The sequence below is a fragment of the Rhinopithecus roxellana genome, chromosome 21 (assembly GCF_007565055.1).
Source record: "Rhinopithecus roxellana isolate Shanxi Qingling chromosome 21, ASM756505v1, whole genome shotgun sequence".
NCBI classification, from domain to species: Eukaryota; Metazoa; Chordata; class Mammalia; order Primates; family Cercopithecidae; genus Rhinopithecus; species Rhinopithecus roxellana.
The window spans coordinates 15464744-15485413 of NC_044569.1; the positions used below are offsets into that span (position 1 = coordinate 15464744).

Here is a 20670-nt window from a genome sequence, read left to right on the forward strand (position 1 = left end):
CCTCTTGACTGCTTTCTCTTCTGCCTTTTCTCTGACCATTCTCTCTTTCATACTATTTGTTTTCTTTTTGGGTTATTAGAAGGCTAGTTAGCTGCTGGAGTTTCTTATCTACACTGAAAAGAAGCTACCCAAGAGTGTTCTTTCTGAGAACTTTTACAATATAAATCAATCCCCATTTACTGTTTATGTGAGTATGGTGCAAGTGTAAGAGAAGGGCAAGGTTACACATAATTACCTTGGCCATTTAGAAGGTAGGAGGGTTAATGACAGACTGAAATATAGGGCACATAGGCAAATGAGATGATTTTAACATGGAACAGAAATTAAGTAAAAAGAAAAGAAGTGTATCTTGTGCTTTCTTTGTGATAACTCATAACACCAAAATAACAAAGGTTTTTATCTGCAGTCATTCAGTATATGTATCTTGTCTCAACAACTAGATGTAAACTAAAAGGTACTTGTATTAAACTTCTTTATATCCTTCAAAATGTAGCATAGCTCTTCATATACACCAGGTGAAAGGGGTTTCAATGACATATGCAAATTATGAAATTGGTGACTACTTCAGAAACATTGGCTCAAATTGCTTGAAATTACTATCTAAGCATCTAAACAATGCAACTGGATATAAATGTATGCACACATATGCATACACACAACACATTCCCCCCAAAAGAAAGAAAATTATATGAAAACATGAAATTGGAAATACATTACTAGAGAAAAGTATATGAAAACATACATATAGTAAGAAAAAATAATTTTCAATCTTGGTAACTTAAAAACAATCAACAATGTTTTCATTATTTTCAGTAACCTAAGTATCTGGGAATTGATTACAGTGAAAAAGCAACCTGTGAGTAGCTGTGCAATTAATATTTATAGTGAGATATTGACTTATTATGTGTACTTGGGTAGGTCATGTTATCTTACTTATGCTTCTGTGTCTCTGAAGTGACAATACTATTTGCCTTTTCATCCACCTCCTCTGCAAAGATGCTCTGCAAATAAATGAGGTAATGTTTGGGGAATGTTTGCAGCTTGGGAAAGAAACCCACTGCATACATCGAAGAATACTCCATATTCAAGCCTGGTATATTTTGCCTCTGTTTTAAATTGAAATTGTACTGTTTAAGTTCTTGGGTTCTGACCAAAATCTGGGTCAACATAAGAGAATAATTATTTTTAATGTTAATTCTGAGTCTCTGTTCCCATCTCCTGCACGTGTGAGGGAAAACTGTAGGAAATAAACAAAGCACATAAATCAAGCTTTGGAAGAGAAAAATCTCTATCTGGAAGGATTTCTTTTTTCTTTTTTTCTTTTTTTTTTCTTTTTCTTTTTTTTTCAATGATGAGCGTGCCCACTATTTCCCTAGAGGAATATTTCGGTCCAGGAAGGAGGATAGTGCATTCAGTGTGAGTGTGAGTGTGTGTGTGTGTGTGTGTGTGTGTGTGTGCTGTGCGTGCGCGCCCGCGGAGAGAGGGGCGGGGGAGGCGGATGAGGAGGATGAGATCATAGTTTCAGGATCCTCAGGAAACCCTGGTACTGGCAGCAGCCAGCCTCTGCTGTGCCCACATGACCCACAACTCTGGCAGCGGACCCGGCACTTCCAACATTATTAAATAATAAGAAAGCGGCTCCTACTCCAGGCTCAAACCTCCCTGCAGACCAATGGACGCCTTCTAAGAGTTTGGCGAGTCGGTGACTGAAGCGCCCGTCCATTCCAAGGTGTGTGCAAGGCGTTTTCTTCCTTGACAGCTCCAGAGTGGGGGAGGGCGCGGGGGTGGAGGAGGTCCGTGTGCCGGGCGAGGAGTGGGCGCGAGGCCGGGCTGCCGCGCTGCCCACGGCCGCCCGGTGCAGCGGGGCCCGCCGCGGGGCGGGAGGTGCACATGACGCGCAGCCCCGAATGCGCAGGGACCGCAGCCGCCCACGGCGCCGGGGCGCGGGCAAAGGCGGCTCGGCGCTGGAGCAAGGGCAGGCGCCGCACACCGAGCAAAGTCAAGAGTGGAAGCGAGCGGAGAGCGCCGGCGGGGGCAGGGATTCGCCTCAACGCCCACTCGCGGGGTTCCCACCTGTGCGCCGGCGCCGGCCGCGGCTAGCGCGAAGCATGTGCCGGGCGCCGCAGCCAGGACTGCGGCGCGGCGCCTCCCCGGGCGGCGGGCGGCGCCTCGGGCCCGCGGGGCGGCGGTAGCGGCTGCTGCAGGATGTCCGGCCTGGGGGCGCGGGGCCGCGCAGGTAAATCTCCGCCGCCCTCGAGGGCCCCCGCAGCGCTGCAGCCCCCGCTGCTGCCGCGGCGCCGCTCGGGGGGTCGCAATGGCAGCTGGCTCCCTCGCGTCGCGGGTTGAGTTGTTTTTGTTGTGGTCGCTGCCCTCTTGGTCATCTTCGCGTGCTGAGCTGCTGGGAGGTGGCGTGTCTACCTCCATTAGGGATGATACTCACGTCGGGGAACAGTCTGAGGGGTATTGACCGGAACATCCGCGATGGGTTCCTTTGCAGCCAGCGGCGTCTTCTCGTGTTGCAATGCACTGCGGTGCCCGGGCCGATGCCAGAGTGGGAGTGGGCTCTGGGCCCTGGGGACAGGGGGCGGCGGGGGCGGGTGGGGACGGGGGTGAGTGTCTTCAGCTTTTATAGCCTGTTGCCCGCTTCGAAGTTTTCTGCTGGACAGAGGGCAGGCGGGAGGTTCCTTCTGTTATCCGGAGTGGGAGGTGGAGAGAGGTGTCTGTCAAAAGACCAAAGCCAAAGAGAGAAGAGGGGTGGCGACGGCGGGGCTGGGACTCAGTGGTACCACTCCTGGGACTTGATGGTAAAACTTTGCTCTTTGGCAGGCTTAGGGTATGGCTTTGGGAAGATAACTGTAGAACTTGGCAGGGAGGGGGCAGAGGGAGACGCAAATATTGGATGTACCTTGCAGTGAAGCTTACCATGCTTTAGGTTCTTACTCTAAAAATTGTCTTTTTAGTTGATGCTTATGTTTTCCTGTTATATGTCATCACTTGGCATTTAATGTGCTTGTGTTTCCTTTCGAATCTAAGAGATACTTGTACTGTTGAAGTGTACAGTTACTGATTTCTTTAAAAAAAAATGTTTTTTTTTTTTCTTTTGCTTATTCCAAAGGTGGAAACTTTAGGAAAAATTGTTCCACATGTTCCATGGTTCTATATGGTTTAGATTGATTCACCGTCTTAATTCTTAGACCACCAGGGGGGTAGATAATGTTAATAAACAACTTTTGCAGGTGAGAAAATCCAGGCACAGAGAGGCAAAATAGCTTACCCAAGGTCATACATTTATTAAGTGTTAGAGTCTAGTTGGGCTTTTCATGCGCCCCGAATCAACTCATGATACCTAAAGTCTTCTATATTGACCACATCTTTCTGTGAAGATAAGCCTTAATAGGTATGTGCTGCATGTTCAGAATAATTAACTTTTTCTACTTTTTCTTCTTATTCTAACTTTCAATACTAAAATTATGGCAAATAATGTTTGAGTAGTTTCCTTTCACCACAATTAACCAAGTGTCCTACAATAATTAAAGTTGCATGTCCTACAGTGACTAAAGTTGCATTTCACAGCAAAGTTGAGATTTTCAGCAGTTAAGATGTATCAGCAAAGTAAATTATTATAAAGCAGATGGCTAAAGCTATATGTTTGCAATTAATTTTAAATTTCCTAGATTATTAGTCTGTTCTTTGTTCAGATCATGGCCATTGTTTTCTTCAGAACACCACCATCTCGCAGATTTTTGAGCAACTTTAGTTGTATTTAATCCACTCACTCTGGCGAGAGTTGGGCAGTTTTAAAAGAATTATGCAATTCTCTTTGGACTATCAGTGATTAGAAGCAAGCTGTATTTTAAGGGCATTCGAGTTTGTCATGTCATTTAGCCAATTGTATGTACTTTATACAGAATTGTGTAGCAGTGAAGACTGAAATCAAATTTTCTCATTAGTTCTAAGTTGAAATACTTTTAAAATCTCCACTTGTTTTAAATGAACCATGATGTGAAGAAAGGTCTCAATGGGGTGAACTCCAACTTACATGGAGAATTACTCTCACACATTTAGAGAGTTACTCTTCGTTTGAGCTTATCATAGAGCTTTCACAGTATTCATTTTATTGGGCAGATGTCTCTTAAGTCTTCATCTGTTTTTTTTTTCAAGTAAACTTTAATTGCTTCTTCACATAACGAGTTTCAAAATTATTTTGACATTCATAGATTTCCTTTAATTCTCATCTTTCACTTTAATTAAATTCAATATATATAATTTCAAACTCACACTCAACATTATAAGTAAAAAGAGACTAGAATCCAACTAAACAGCACGGAAACAAAATCTGTGGATATGAGAAAAAATATTCAGCTCTTCAATGGTTAACCATCCCCTCCCCACAACACACACACACACACAAACACACACACACAGCAGAATTATGGCTACATCTTTATTTTGGGATGCTACAGTGCAGTCCTGTGGTCAGAGTGGTTGTATGCCATCAGTCACAAGTGTTTTTGATATTGAAATTGAATTGATTTTTCCAAGTCCATTTATATATAGTGTTGATTGTTATCAAGACAAATTCTGTGATACATATATATATCCTTTCTTAACTCAGTGTTCCAGTTTTCTAGCTTCTGTTACTTATTTTAGAGACAGCTTGCTACTTTTATCTCACTTGGTAGTTTTGACATGACCTTTTCCTTTCAAGTCCCACACCTCTAGTTTGAAAGAACTGTACTGTCTCTGCTTCTACAGAGCCTCTTTTCTCCAGGTGTGGGGTGCAAGAGTGGGGTTCAATAGTGAGCAGAAAGATCTGTGAGCCCTGACTGCACAGGGGGACAAGCTTTAGTAAAATAATTATACCAATAAATTTTTACTTGTAAGTTGAGGTAAGTTTCCTGAATGAAAGAAGGAGTTCTATGAGAATATCTATTAAAGGATTCTGGACTAGACATGGAAGTCAGGACAAGATGCCTGAAAAGTCACATATTTGTGCAGGAATGACACGTGAGAGGGTGTGTGCTAATTCCAGTAATCTTTTACTAAATGCTTGCATGTTAATTTTCTGAATTATGTTCTGAATCAGAGATGTGTGTCACTCTAGTTATCTCTTTACTTCTGTATTCACCAGGAGACACACTGTTTCACCTCATTATCCATCCGTGGACATGGGGGGAGGGTTTACAAAACTAACAGTACTTTTTTCAAAGCACGTGGGGCATGTGCTAGCTTTATGTGGTTACTCACCTATTTGCAAAGAGTTATTTAGATTTAATGTAATATAGTCATTTTCTTTCTTTTCCTTGGCAACTACTTTCAAACTAAAAGAAGTTGTTCTGTGTGGTTTGGGAGGTTTGTTGTTGTTGTTTTTGTTAAAGTGCCAGGACGTCTCAAAATAGAACTTTAATTGATTTATCACATAGTCACTGATATTCTCTCAACTACCCAAAAGAAAAGAGGAGGCTCCATAGTGATGGAGATGATATTGAGTGCTAAAGCTGCTGGGGAAATTCATATTGATGAGTTCAAGCAAACATAGGAGTGACTAAATTTATTGAACACTTACTATGTACTGAGCATCATTCTGTGGTCTCTATATAAATTATGTGATGTATTCTTTACAAAAGCCATATGAGGCTTGCATACCATTATCAAAAACTGAAGCACAAGGAGGAGAGTAACCCTGACCACTGTCACATAGTTTGAGATGGTCTTTAAAACAAAGCATTCTGATTCCGTGTTTCATACTATTAAATATTGATGTATAATACCTGGCTCAGAATCTTACTGCTGCATTAAATTTCCATTGCTGTTGAAAATCATAACACTACCTAATCTGATGTTTTGATTTTTTTTTTTTAAAGCAGTGGAAAAATAGAACTTCCTTTATATGAATGTTTTTGCCCCATATTTTATAGGTGAAAAATATACAAAACATGAAGATATATAAATACTAGACAAAAACAGATGACTAGTAGATTATGAGAAATGTTTCATTATATTATGTATTTTTAATTCAAAAATGGTAAATTAAGCACCATTTGAAACTATTCAAGTTGTTAAAATCAAAAGTATAAGAGTATCTATATTAGCATTTTAAATGATCAGGCAAAATATCTTTAACAGCTAAAGATTCTGTGATCATTCATTAATGTAAGAATTTTAAGGCTGGGCGCGGTGGCTCAATCCTGTAATCCCAGCATTTTGGCAGGCTGGGGCAGGGGGTGGATCACCTGAGGTCAGGAGTTCGAGACCAGCCTGGCCAATATTGTGAAACCCTGTTTCTACTAAAAATTCAAAAATTGACCGGGCGCAGTGGCTCATGCTTGTAATCCCAGCACTTTGGGAGGCTGAGGCAGGCAGATCACGAGGTCATGAGATCGAGACCATCCTGGCTAACACGGTAAAACCCCGTCTCTACTAAAAATATGAAAACAAATTAGCTGGAGTGCTGGTGGGCACTTGTAGTCCTAGCTACTCAGGAGGCTGAGGCAGGACAATGGTGTGAACCTGGGAGGTGGAGCTTGCAGTGAGCCAAGATCACACCACTGCACCTGGGCAACAGAGCAAGACTCCATCTCAAAAAATTAAAATAATAATAATAATAATGTAACCATCTAAAAATGATTTATTCCTCAATTTAAAAGTAGATTCATCAATAACTGATGCTCTCATTCTTTTCCAGTGAGAGTTGTATTTAGTCAAGGAATAATAAAAGCAATGGTTTATTTTTGAGTGAATGCATGTGGTAGCCTATTTGACAGCAAGTGAAAGCCAAGAACAGTGCCAATACCTGCCCACAGCAACCAAATTGGGTTTTCTGAACAGATTTGATAGTATCAACATGGTACAGAAATCAGAACAGCTATGTGTGTATCTTTTCTTGTCACCTACCCCAAAATAGACAAAAGTATAATTTATGCTATCACACATTGTTATAAAAAGTATGCAAACATATAAATCATACTATACATTTATTTTGCATTGCCAAATGTAATCTGCATAATTGGAATATATTCAATCAGTACTTTTAATTAAACATTTTATTTGGAGATAATTCGAGGTCCATATGCAGTTGTAAGGAGTAATACAGAGATCCTGTGGTCCCTTTACCCAGGTTTCCCCAATGGTAAATTCTTGCAAAATGATAGTACAATATCACAACCAGGATGTTGACATTGATACAGTGGTGAACAAATTCCAGCACCAGGATGATAATTCCTATTGCTCTTCTATGGCCACACCAACTTGGCTCTAACCACCACCCACCTCCAACCCCTTAATCTCTTGCAATCATTGATATGTTCTCTATTTCTATAATTTTGTCATTGCAAGAATATTATATAAGTGGAATTATACATTATGTGAACTTTTGGGATTGGTTTTTCCACTCAGCATAGTTTTCTGGAAATTCATCTAGGTTGTTGCATGTCTCAGTAGCTTATTCTTTTCTGTTGCTGAATAGTATTTTGTGGCATACATGAGCTATAGCTTGTTTAACCATTCACCTGTTGAAAGACATCTGGGTTTTTTTCCAATTTTTTTTAACTACTACAACTAAAATGTTTTGTAGTACTATAGACATTCATGTAAATATTTTTGTATTAATGTATTATAAGTATTAATTTCTTTGGGATAAATTCCCAGAAGTTGCATGTTTACTTTTATAAGAGATTACCAAACTTTTCCAGAGTGAATATGCCGTTCTACATCCCCATCGACAATATATGAGAAATCAGTTTCTCTATATCTTCACTAGCATTTGGTGTTATTGCTGTGTTGTATTTTAGCCATTCTGATAGGTGTGTAGCAATATTTCGTTGTGATTTCAATTTGCGTTTCCTTAAGACTAATGATGATGAACATCTTTTAATGTGCCTATTTGTCATTTAAATATCTTCCTTGGTGAGATGTCTTTTCATTTTCTATTTGGAATGTTTGGGAATTTTTTATGCTATGTTTTGAGAATTCTTTATATATTCTCAATAATGGTTCTTTGTAAGATATGTGGTTTGCATTGGGAATATTTGTTTGGATTTATTTTGGGGTTTCTTATTCTTTGGAAACCTATTACATAGATTTATGTATAAGTAACTATTGAACTCATAATAGATTGATTCCTCCCACCTTGGTTTTTTTTTTTTTTTTCAAAATTGTTTTAGCTATTCTGATTCCTTTGACTTTTCATATAAATTTTAGAATTATCTTGTCTATATTAACAAAAAATCTTAATGGGATTTTGATAGGAATTATGTTAAAACTACTTAGCAGTTTAAGGACAATTGATGTTTAATCCATACACGTGGCATGTTTCTCCATTTATGTGAACATCTTTGATACCTTTTATCAGTGATCTGTAGGTTTTGGGATTAAGTCTGGTACATATATTACTGGACTTACATATGAGTAACTTTTAAGCAATTTAAAATAATAATGTATTTTTAATTTCAGTGTTGAGGTATTCAGTGCAAATATATTGAAATTTAATTGATTTTTATGTTTATCTAGTATCCTGGGAACTTCCTGAACTCACTTATTAGTTCTATGTGTTTGTGTGTGTGTGTGTGTGTGTGTGTGTGTGTGTATATATATATATATATATATATAGTTGTTGTTGCTTGTTTTGATACTGAGTCTTGTTCTGTTGCTCAGGCTGGAGTGCAGTAGCATGATCTATGCCCACTGCAACCTCCACCTCCCCGATTCAAGCAGTTCTCCTGCCTCAGCCTCCTGAGTAGCTGGGATTACAGGAACCCACCCCCAGCTAATTTTTGTATTTTTCGTAGAGAGGGGGTTTCACCATGTGGGCCAGGCTGGTCACAAACTCCTGACCTCAGGTGATGCATCTGTGTCAGCCTCCCAAAGTTCTGGGATTACAGGCATGAGCCACCGTGCCCAAGCAGTTCTATATTTTTTTGGCACATCATAGTTGTATATGTTAATGAGGTACAATGTGATGTTTTTATATGTGTGTTCAATGTGATATGTTGAATCATGCTAATTAACAGATTAATTAGCAGATGGTAGACCACCATCATGTCATCTGAAAACAGAGACAATTTTATTTATTTCTAATCTATATGCCTTTTGTTTCATTTTCTTGTCCTATTGCACTGGCTAGAACTTCTGGTACTATATAGAATAAAAATAGAGAGTGCAAGCATCTTTGCCTTTTGCTAATCTTCGGTGGAAAGCATTCAGTCTTTCTGCATTAAGTATAATGTTATCTGTAAGTTTTATGTAAATGTTATTTATCAAATTGAAGAATTCCACTTTGATTTCCATTTTTTCCTGAGTTTTAAAAAAAAATCACAAATAAGATTTTTGTCAAATGCTTTTCTTCACCAAATAATGTGATCATATGATTTTTCTTCTTTAGCTTCTTAGTATGTTGGAGTACATTGATCAATTTTTAACTATTGGACCAGCCTTGCATCCTTGCAATAAACTCCATTTATTCACTATGTATGATTAATTCTTTGTATGAATTACCAAATTGATTTGCCAATGTTTTGTTTAAGATTTTTACATCTATATTCAAATGAGGAATATTGACTTGTAGTTTTCTTTTTTTTTGGTACTGTTTTTGGTATTAATATCAGGATAATACTAGCTTTATAAAATGAATAGGTATGTGTTTGCTCTTCTATTTTCTGAAAGAGATTACATAGGATTCGTGTTATTTTTTAAAAAAAACCTTTGGTAGAATTCTCCAGTGAAATCACCTGGGCTGGGAGATTTCTTCTTTAGAGTGTTTTTGGTTTTAGTTATGGGACTTGATTTCCTTAATATCTATATGAGTGTGCTAGGGCTGACATAAAATACCACAGACTGTGGCTTAAACAACAGAAATTTATTTCCTCACAGTTCTGGAGGTTAGAAGTCTAAGGTCATGGTGTCGGCATATTTGGTTTCTTCTGAGGCCTCTCTCTTTGGCTTGCAGATAGCTAAGTTCTCACTGTGTTTTCACATCATCTTTTCCTCAGTGCTCAAGCATCCCTGGTGTCTCTCCGTGGGTCCAAATTTCCTCTTTGTGTAAGGACACCAGTCAGATTGGATTAGGCCCTAAACACACCCTAACAGCTACATTTTAATTTAAACTTTTTTTGATCTTAATCACTTTCTTTAAAAGTCCTATCTCTAGAAGAGTCACGTTTTGAGATCCTGGGGGTTAGGACTTCAACATATGAATTTGTGAGGTGACACAATAATGATCTGTTTCATATTGTGTGAGTTACTGTGGTTTAAGTTATTGAGGAATTGTTCATTTCATCTCAGTTGTCAAATTTATTTGTGTAGAATTACTCCTAATATTTCAAATTATTCTTTGGATGTCTGCTTGGTCTTTAGTGCTATTCCATGTTTCATTCCTGATGTTACTAATTTGTGTCTTCTCTCTTCTTTTCTGTCAGTTTTTCTAGAGGATTTCAATTTTATTCATCTGTTAAAAGAACACATTGTTTCATTAATTTTTCTCTATTATTTTTCAGTTCTCTATTTCATTGATTTCTGCTCTTATAATTGTTGTTTTATCCTATTTTTCTTGGAGAAAGATAATAATATCTTTTTCTATATTCTTGTCAGGGAGCTAAGATTATTGGTTTGAGATCTTTCTTCTTTTCTAATGTATGCATTTAGTGCTGTAGATTTCCCTCTCAGTTCTGCCGTCACGGTATCCCATACATTTTTGTATATTGTATTTTCATTTTAATTTAGTTGAATGTATTTTTAAATTTCCTTGAGATTTCCTCTTTGACTAATTGGACATTTAGAATTATAGTGTTCAATTTCTAAATGTTTGAAGATTTTTCCTACTTTCTTTCCATTATTGACTTTTAGTTCAATTCTGTTGTATTCAGAGAACACATGCTGTATGATTTCAATTCTTTTAATTTGTTGAGGTTTATTTTAATGTGTTATACCTTGGTATATGTTCCATGGGCACTAGAAAAGAATGTAAATTTGGCTATTTGGGGGCAGAGTGTTCTATAAATGCTGATTAAATCACGTTGGTTGATGTTGCTGTCAAGTTCTTATATGTCTTTGCTGATTTTCTGTCTAGTTTTCCTATTAATGAAAAAGTGTATGCCGTCTCCAGTTATAATTGTGAGTTTGTCTATTTTTCCCTTCACGTCTACCACTTTGGCTTTACATATTTTATAGCTCTGTTATTTGGTGCATACATATTTAGAATTGTTATGTCTTCTTGGTGTATTGACTTTATTATTAAATAATGCCCTTCTCTCTTTCTGGTAGTTTTATTTGCTCTGAAGTCTACTTTGTCTGATATTAATATAGACGTTTTTAATGTCATTTTTCCTTTAATGGATGTTTGCATATCCCTTTTTCCATCCTTGTACTTTCCACTGGCCCATATTTTATATTTTATTTGAGTTCCTTGTAGACAAAATATAGTTGGCTCTTATTTTTAATGCACTCTGCTAATATCTGTCTTTTAATTGGTATATTTAAACCATTTACATTTACTGTAAATATAAATACCATACTTTAGTGCTTAAATCTGCCATTTTTTGTTTGTTATCTCTATTTTGGATTTCACTGGGTTTTTTTTTCCTACCATCCTGATATCGAACATTTATAGAATTCCACTTTTATGTGCATAGTGTTTTTAAGTGTGTCAGTGTATAAAGTTTGTTTGTTTGTTTTTTGAGACAGAGTCTCACTGTGTTGCCCAGGCTGGAGTGCAGTGGTGCAATCTCGGCTCACTGCAAACTCTACCTCTCGCATTCACACCATTCTCCTGCCTCAGCCTTCTGAGTAGCTAGGACTACAAGCGCCTGCCACCATGCCTGGCTAATTTTCTTTTTTTCTTTCTTTTTTTTTTTTTTTTTTGTATTTTTAGTAGAGACGGGGTTTCACTGTGTTAGCCAAGATGGTCTCGATCTCCTGACCTCATGATATGCCTGCCTCGGCCTCCCAAAGTGCTGGGATTACAGGCATAAGCCACCACACCTGGCCAGGTGTTTTGTTTTCTTTTTTTTTTTTTTTAATCATCATTCTAAGTGTTACATCATATACACATAATTTGTCACTGGCTACTGCTGTTGTCATCTTATCAATTTGAACGAAGTATAGAAACCTTACCTCCCTTTACAACCTCCATTTATAATAAGATTGTCTTAGATATTTCCTCTACATACATTTGGAACCACATCAGACAGTGTTATAATTTTTGCTTCAATAAGCAAAGACGGAAGGTCTGTTGCACTTATTGATATGTTTTGCTTACCATATTCTTTTTCCTTGAAGTTCTAACCTTTCTTCTTTTATTGTTTCCTTTTTGTTTTAAGAACTTTTCTCTAGCCATCCTTTGTGAGCAGGTCAGATCTGCTAGTGACAAAATATTTTTGTTTTCCTTTAGCTGAGAATGTCTTGATTTTTCCTTTCTTCCTGAAAGATTTTCACTGGATATAAGATTCTAGGCCTTTTCTTAAAGCAATTGAAAAATGTTGTGTTACTTGCTTTGTACTCCATGTATTCTGATGAAAATCCATTGTCATTCTAATGGGTTTTCTCCTTTGGTAAAGTAACATTTATCTCTTGCTGTTTTGTCTTTAATTTTCGTAAATGTGGCTTGATGTGTCTTGGCATGGATATCTTTGGAGAGTTTTTTTTTGGCATTCAGATTTACTCAGGTGTTTAAATCTGTAGGTCTATGACTTCTGTCAAATTTGGGAAGTTTTCAGCCATTTTTAGCAATTTTTCAGCCTCGTCCAATTTTTCCTTTTCTTCAGGTCTCCAAGACATAAATGTTAGACCTTTTTATGTTATTGTCACACAGTGTATTGATTTTTTATGGCTGCTGTAACAAATTACCATACAGTCCATGCCTTACAGAAGTGCACATTTACTTTCTTGTGGTTCTGAAGGCCGGAAGTCAAAAATCAGTTTCATAGGTCTAACATCAAGGTATTAGCAATGCTGCTTCCTTCTGGAGGTTCTAAGGAATAATCTATTTCTTTGGTTTCTCTAGCTTCTAGAGGCACCTGTATTCTTTGACTTACAATCCCTTCCTTGATCACTCCAATTTCTTTCCGATGTGATCGTATCTCCTACTTGCTTTTCTGTGGCCAGATTTATCTCTGCTCTCTGCCTCCCTCTTTTAAGGACACTGTGATTACATTTAGGACCCACCTAGATAGTGCAAGTCACTCTCCCTATCTGGAGAGCTGTAGTATAATCACATCTACCAAATCTCTTTTTCCATTCACAGCTTCCAGGGATTGGAGCCATTCTGCTGAATACCTTTGGGAGCCATTATTCAGTTTACCACACACAGGTTTCTGAGGCTCTCTTTCTCTCTCTTTTTATTCGCTAATCTGTTTTCTCTGTTACTCAAATTGAGTGATTTCTATTTTTCTATCTTGTAGCTCCCATATTCTCTTCTGTCACTCACATTCTGCTATGGAACCCACCCACTGATTTTTATATTTTGGTTATTTTTTTCAATTATAAAATTTCTACTTAGTTTTTCCTTATGTGTTCTATTTCTTGGCCAAAGATTTCTGTTTTTTCATTTGTTTGAAGAGTGTTATTAATCATTCAATTGAAATGTTTTTCTTATGACTGCTTTAACAATTTTGTCAAATAATTCTAACATCTCTGGGATCTTGTTTTTGGCATCTGTTGATTGTCATCTTTCATTCAGTTTGAGATCTTCCTGGTTCTTGGTATGATGAATGATTTTCAATGGAAACTTGGCCATTTTCTTATATATTAAGAGACTGAATCTTATTTAAACTTTCTGATTTAGCCAAGTTCCACTAACATCACCTCAGTGAGCATCAGTGCCAGGTGGGGAGTAGAAATCAGGTTCCTCACTCAGTCTCCCTTGACAGCTGAAGGGACTTCACATTACTGTAGGGCAAAGTGGGAATCCGGGCTTCTCACCAGGTCTTCACTGATTCTTCAACTGTGAAGGGTAGAAGTGCCTCCTTTCTGTTCCCCATGTGGTCTCTCCACTGACACACTAGGGGGACAGAAGAGGTGGCCTAATGACTGCTGGGTCTTAATGACAGTCTTGACTCTCCATTAAGCCACCCGTGACACCATTCCAGCAGAGAAGGAGAAGGGAGACTCAGTACTGCAAGGTAGGTGTAGAACTCCAGGATCCTCCCATAGTTACTATTGACAACATAGTGGTGGTGAAGAATAGGGGAGTCTTTATTACCATTCGTGAAAATGAAAGTCCCAGCTTTTTACTTGGCCTTCTATGGCATCATCACGGTGGGGATGCGAGAAGTTGGGGTGTCTCGTTACAGCTTGGCAAGGGTGGAAGTGTAGGTTTTCTACACAGCTTGTGTTGGCATCAGTGTGGTAGAGGCACAATTATTTCTGTCATCTGTGGCTATAATAGAGCAGTTATTGCCTAAATTGGTTTTTTATCTAGCTATGATGCTCTTTTCCTGTTCCTTAGGTCAGAGAGAGTGTGGTTTTGTTGGCACCCTTTTAAAAGTTGTGCCTGATGGCATTTCTGGGTTTCCAGTTTCTTTAGCCCCAAGTACTGGATATGTGAGGCAACACACAATTTCAGGGAACTCACCATCTTGTCATTCCTTGAGCTCTGAGGTACCCTAGCTGATTTGTCTTCTTTTCTCCAGCTTTCAGTGTCTTTGTATGTTTATTTTATGTATAAAATACAGGGGTTTTAGTTGTACTTAGTAAGAAGAGTAGGGAAGTGTTTTTTCTCCTTCTTCACAGAAGCAAAAGCCCAATCTATATGTTTTATGCAAGCGTAATCTGAGAAAAATCACTCCCATTGATTCTCAGAGGATAAATCTCAGAGGGTTACTGCTTATCTGTTTCTGAATAATCAACACTTGACAGGTAACTGGGATGAGTGAGTCCTCAAGTGGTGATGCAGATAGATGTGTTCACAGTGCAGTCCATCAGTGTAGGATTCATGGACCTTAGGCAGGTACTCTTACTCCCCCAAATCAATTCTCTCTCCCCTCCTGGAAAGCCGTTACTGTAGGCTGTGGCATAGTTGGAGATTTCCCCTACTCTCAGAGGTGTCTTCTCTGGTGGGATTCTGGAACCACATCATCCCAGCTCTTGCACTACTCTCACTAAATGCTCTTTATTTGCAGGAATACCATCCACCTGAAATGTAGTTTTGAACCAGTAAGTGCATGAGAAAATTTTATAAACTAAGAAATGGTGAACACAAAATCCATATTTAAACTCTAAGGAGCACCTCCTAGAAAGTATTCTTATTAATTTCTTTTGATGTAAAAATTATGCATTAAAAATAAATGTACTGATTTGTCAAGTAGTTTGATCACTACTTGGTAGGTTAAGTACAAAAGATGGAGCTAAGAATTCCCTGCTTGAAACCAATATGCTGAGGAATTACAGCTGACACGGAGGAGATCATAAAGAACAACAGTCTAGAGAAATTCATAAAAAAGACAAATCAAGTTATTAACATTGTAGCCAACCTTGAAATTCTCACTCTACTAGAGCAATGGTTCTCAAAGTGTTGGCCTCAGCAGCATCGGCACAACTTTGGAACTCTTTGTTAATGCAAATTCTAAGTGTCTATCCTGGACCCACTGAATGACAAACTATGGGGATAGATCCCACAATCTGTCTTGTAGTCACCTCTCCAGGGGATTGTGCTACACACTAAAGTTGAGAACCACTGCACTAGAGTAACCCCTCCAACCATTGTAAAATATGCTAAATTTATGCTTTCAGTGATCCTTGTATCAGTTTAGGTTTTTGGAAAATGTATTTATTGTGTTTAACATTTTGTGTGCTTATATTATAAATGTTTTTTCAAGTAAATATAGTAAGGAAATTAAAAATGCATTACCTAAAACTGTTCCTTGGTTGATACATATTAATGATTATGCAGTTATTTTCTGTCCTTAACCCAGATCTACTCCATGTCTGGTTTTGTGGTTGACATCAAAAAAATGAGCCAAGCCTGTACTTCCCTCGTGTTGTTTCTCATAGTTGCCAAGTCATACATTAATGGATTTTGTAGCTGTTTTTACGTTCTTTTCTAGAGGTGACACCCATCATTAAGGTATTTGGAGGCGAGAGTGGGGGTGTCTCTGCATTATTTGAAGAAGATGCTTTTTAGGAGATCTTGTCACACAGTATTGTTAGAGACAGATGCATATGTGGATGTCCAAATTAATCATTGTCATTACCACATCAGCTCCACCATGGGGGATTCACTGTTTACTGTATGCTGGCATTTTTCTCTGGGGTCATGTGAGATTAAAGGAAATCTTGGCTAAAAGGCTGTCCTGATGAAGGAAAAGCTGCATTTTTATATAGATATTTTATAAGTGAGATATAGTTCCAAACCCCAGGATAGGGTAAGACAAAATCAACAATAAGTAAAAGGTTAAAAGGTTTTAAAATGTTTTGTGATGGTACCGAAATATGGACAGGTACAGATTTGAGAAGTAGTCTGTGGCTTCCAGCCCTGAATATGGTTATTTCATTGTATTTTAAGGACAATATTTTATATAATTTTACACTTTCAGCTAGTAATTTGCTAAACTGAGAGGGCATAATTGGTATTCACATAGTATCCACCTCTTCTGATGAATAATATTTTAGCTTTTGGATTAGGCATCACATTTTACTGTGTATAAGCTGAATTTTTTAGTTTCTATAAATCATATGTTTCAATTACATACCCCCTTTATACACTTTTTTGAAAATGTCTTGTTCTGTGTAAACTGAGAAAATCTGCTTTTCATTTGAGATGACACATATTCTTGGTTTAGAAAAATATTATTTTCTATCCTGTCACTGTTCCTCACCACTGGTTGTCTTAGGCTCTTTTTATTCCTTCTGTTTCATTTGTGCATTCAATTTGATACTATTTATCATTTACTCATTTTGCTTGGGCGTTTAAATGGTTGAGCCTCTGCAATGTTTTGGGGATAAGACTTTTCCAAACCTTCATTATACAATGTCTGTTCAATAATACCGTTTGGGCAGGTTGGAGGAACCACTCCTTTAAGAACAGATTTTTAAATGGTATAGCAGGTGTTTCCTCTTACATAGAGTCATCCTTTCTAAAACAAAGGCCCCCAGCCATGGCAATACTAATCAGATGTCTTCTTTCTTATAATCATTACTTGGTTGACATTTTTAAAATGTGGTAATTAAATCACTACCAAAATGCCTTGATAGGAAGTGCACACTGTGCCTTCTGTGGGTAGTGGTCCAGATTTTCCCCTACTGTGTTCATTGCTATTTATAAACACAGAATGTGTCAGGTGATTTTTTTCCCGCATGCAAATAAATTCTGCCTCCTCCTTTTAACCCAAACACTATAAAAATAATGTTTATCGTAAGAGTGTGTACAAAATAATAATTTTTGCTAATGATGTGAAATACCCTTTAGGAAGCAATATATGAGTCAGATTGATTTTGAGAATTTTATCAAAATATGAATCATTTTCAAAACAGGAAAACATTTCAAAACATCTCGCTGTTCTTTTTTTTTGTTTGCCTTAGTGTCAACATAGTGCTTAAACCTTTTTTTGTTTCTGCTTTTTGTTTGCTTGTTTTGAGTTTAAGTTTTTGTTTCTGTTTGATGCCTTACTTTCCAAACATATGATATAATAGCTAAAAATAAAAGTTCTCTAAATACCTTTAATATTTCAGATTGAGCTTAGATATGAGATTGAGAGTTGTCCCATGTTTCTACAATTTGAATCCTTGTGTAGACAAGGAGGAAAAACGACTGAAGTGAACCCAAAGGAAATGGTATTCTATTACCAGTCTGCTATGGATTGGTTTTATAGTGGTTATAAAAGCAAAATAATCTAACTTCACTCAGCCAATAGTAGTTTAAGGGATAAAAATAGTCCTGTGGTTTCATGTGAGTATGTGTAATTGTGTGTGTGTGTGTGTGCGTGTGTGCGCGTGTGTGTGGTTTTTTGGTTTTTTTTTTTTTTTTTAAAGACTGAGCTTGGTCACAGGTGGGAGAAGGTGACAGATACCAGTGTTTCACTTCTTTCTTAGCTTTGACTGCTCCTGCCCATTTATGAATAGATGCTAATCTATGCCAGCTAGATTTTTTTTCCCTACAAATTTATCTGTTCTCTCCATCTATTTTGTTTTTGTGTTTTCTGTTTTTCTCTGAGTTTTCATGCCTCAGTACCCCGACTAGCATCTAGCATCTTGGATGGTCATGAAAGGAGACGTGCTTCTAGCATAGTGAAATTAAAAACATTTTGGTACCTTGCTTGCGCTTCTCAAAGCTTTCACCAAGGCCCTGACAAGACTGCATATTTCAGCTTTCCTTCCTCCCTGTTCCATCAGTCAGTCATTCCATATTATTTACTAGGAGTCAGTTTTTATAATCAGTGACAGAACTAGTCTTTGGCATAGTTTATCCTTGCCACGCCTTTTGTTAGCTCCTGTGGCTCAATGTGACTAGGACACTGGCCATTTTTTTTAGGTGCTTCTCAAATATATTTCAAGGACCACCTGCATCAGAATCATCTGGGGGCTTTGCTAAAAGTACAGGTATCTAAAACCCATTCTGGAGCCACACATTGAATCAGAACCTGTCTTTACGAGTTTAGAATTTTAAGGCTAACAGTAATGATAGGGGCTAATCCAGATCTGCGAGTCACAATCCAGGCAACTTTTAAAAAATCGGAATGCGTAGATCTCATCCCCAAGTTTCCCAGTTAAATGGCCTTGTGTGTTTTAATCATGCAGCTGATGGTAACAACCAGAAATGTGCTGTAGAAGTTGAAATGTAAGAATGGAGATTGGTATTGACAGAGAACCATTACTTTCAATGAATTCATGAAGGTCCATGGATCTGTCTTCATTTATAAATTCAGAACCCAGATCCTTCTCTAAAATACAAAGCCACATTAAGCTTATAGAGACTGAACTATAAATAAGAATTTGCTTAATCACAATTAGAATTATCATTGTTACTAGGATCAGCATGAGTAAGGCAGTCTTACCTTACTGGCTGATCCCCATGGAAAGAAAAATTATTATAAGTTTCCTCTTGAACCTGGAGTCAGACTAAAGACAGTTTTTGAATAAAAATGGTGAATATATACTTAAGACTTATCTATCATGAACAATTCTAAACATTTCATCTGTATTATCTCAATCCTACTCAGTAACCCTTTGTGCTAGTATTATTAGCTCTAATTTCTAGATGAGAAAAAGATAGGAAAAGAGATCCTGTGTAACGTGTTGAATATGACAGAGCCACCAAAAGGTAGAGCTGAAATTCCTGGGCTCTATGACTTAGTTATTTGTATATAACTTAAGAGTTCGCTGGGCTTTAGCATCTAAGAAAGATATCAGGTGGGGCTAGCATAGCTCCTAGTTGGTGAAGAAGAAAGAAATGTGCAAACTGCCATTCACATGGAAAGGATGTTTTCAAGTCATGTGTAACTAGAATGAATAGCCCCTGGGTGGATCAAGAGTGATATCATGGTCAGAACCTTGTGGTTTGTCTAAATTACCTCTCCAGAACTGTGATTAAGCGAAAGAGGTACAGAATCAGAGTCTGCTCTCAAAGTTGCATTTGGAAAAGTGAATCACAGTTTATAGAAACAGCTAGTATAAATATTAATATATAATAATAGGGGCATATCTGAATATATTAGGTGAGTATGCATATATCAGTTTCTTGCATGTCCCCAAGCCCTTAGGTCACTTTGGCTCAGAAAATTTGAGTGAAATTGGCTTAAACTTCCACTAGCTCCAACTCAAGCATATTTTCTGTTATTTGGGGGATTTTTGTGGAGCTTACATTTCTCCTGTGACTCTGTTCTGAGTCTCTGCACATATTGAATGCCCAATCATTACTCTGAGTTTTATTTCCTAAGCACAGTGCCAACTTAGGTCACCCTGCTGGTTATGCCCTTGATTCTTTTAATCCCAGAAGTCCCACTGGCTCTAGGCTGTGTTTTTAGGAGACTTTGCTGTAGGTTTAGGCAATGGAGTTGTGTTATGGGACAAAAATGTTAGATATCCCTAGTATTGAAACTCCCTCAATCATTATTTTTTTCTAAAAACATAGTTCTCCTTTTTAGCTTAAGCTTCTGTACTTACTGTATGAGAAATGGGGTTATTTATAAGTGTACAAATTCATCCCAAAACAGCAGGTACACACTAGTAAGTCGTATTTCTGGCTTTCTGTTTTCCTCAGTCGGCTAGGAACTATTAGATTGTTAGCTACTATTGAAATGTAACCCTTACTCTCTCAGAAAGGAAAAGCGAATGGCCCTCTCATCTATGAAATAAATGTCTGCCACCAGCAGTCCCTGAAAACCCCTCAGCATAAACAACCCTTACCTCTTTTATGGTGGTGAATCCAGCAGATGGATGGCACAGTGGCAGTGTGTGGTATTGCAGTTGATACTATGGGATTCTTTTAAGTAGGAGTGCAACCGTCACTCCACAATGGTGGTGGTGTTACTGTTCTCTGGAAGGTATATGTGAGAATTACCTAAATTGTTGAAATTACCTAAATTGTTAAAATGGAAAACTTTAGTCATAAAAACTTTAGCCCTAGTCATAAAAACATGGTATATCCTTGAGTTGACATCTTTCAGAAAACAACCCTTTCCAATGCTTACATAAGCATTGTTTGCATCTTGCAGGTTATAGTTTACCAGATTTTGCATATTTGGT

General features: G+C 37.8%; 1 protein-coding gene across 1 annotated transcript in view; it reads left to right on the plus strand.

Annotated features, from left to right (window-relative positions):
• Positions 1-1459: 1459 nt before the first annotated feature.
• DTNA (dystrobrevin alpha) overlaps positions 1460-20670 on the plus strand; it is a 396234-nt gene continuing 377023 nt past the window's right edge. Inside the window, exon 1 of the mRNA XM_030925991.1 lies at positions 1460-1729. The gene's annotated coding sequence lies outside the window, so the exon portion shown is untranslated. The remainder of the gene's footprint in view (positions 1730-20670) is intronic.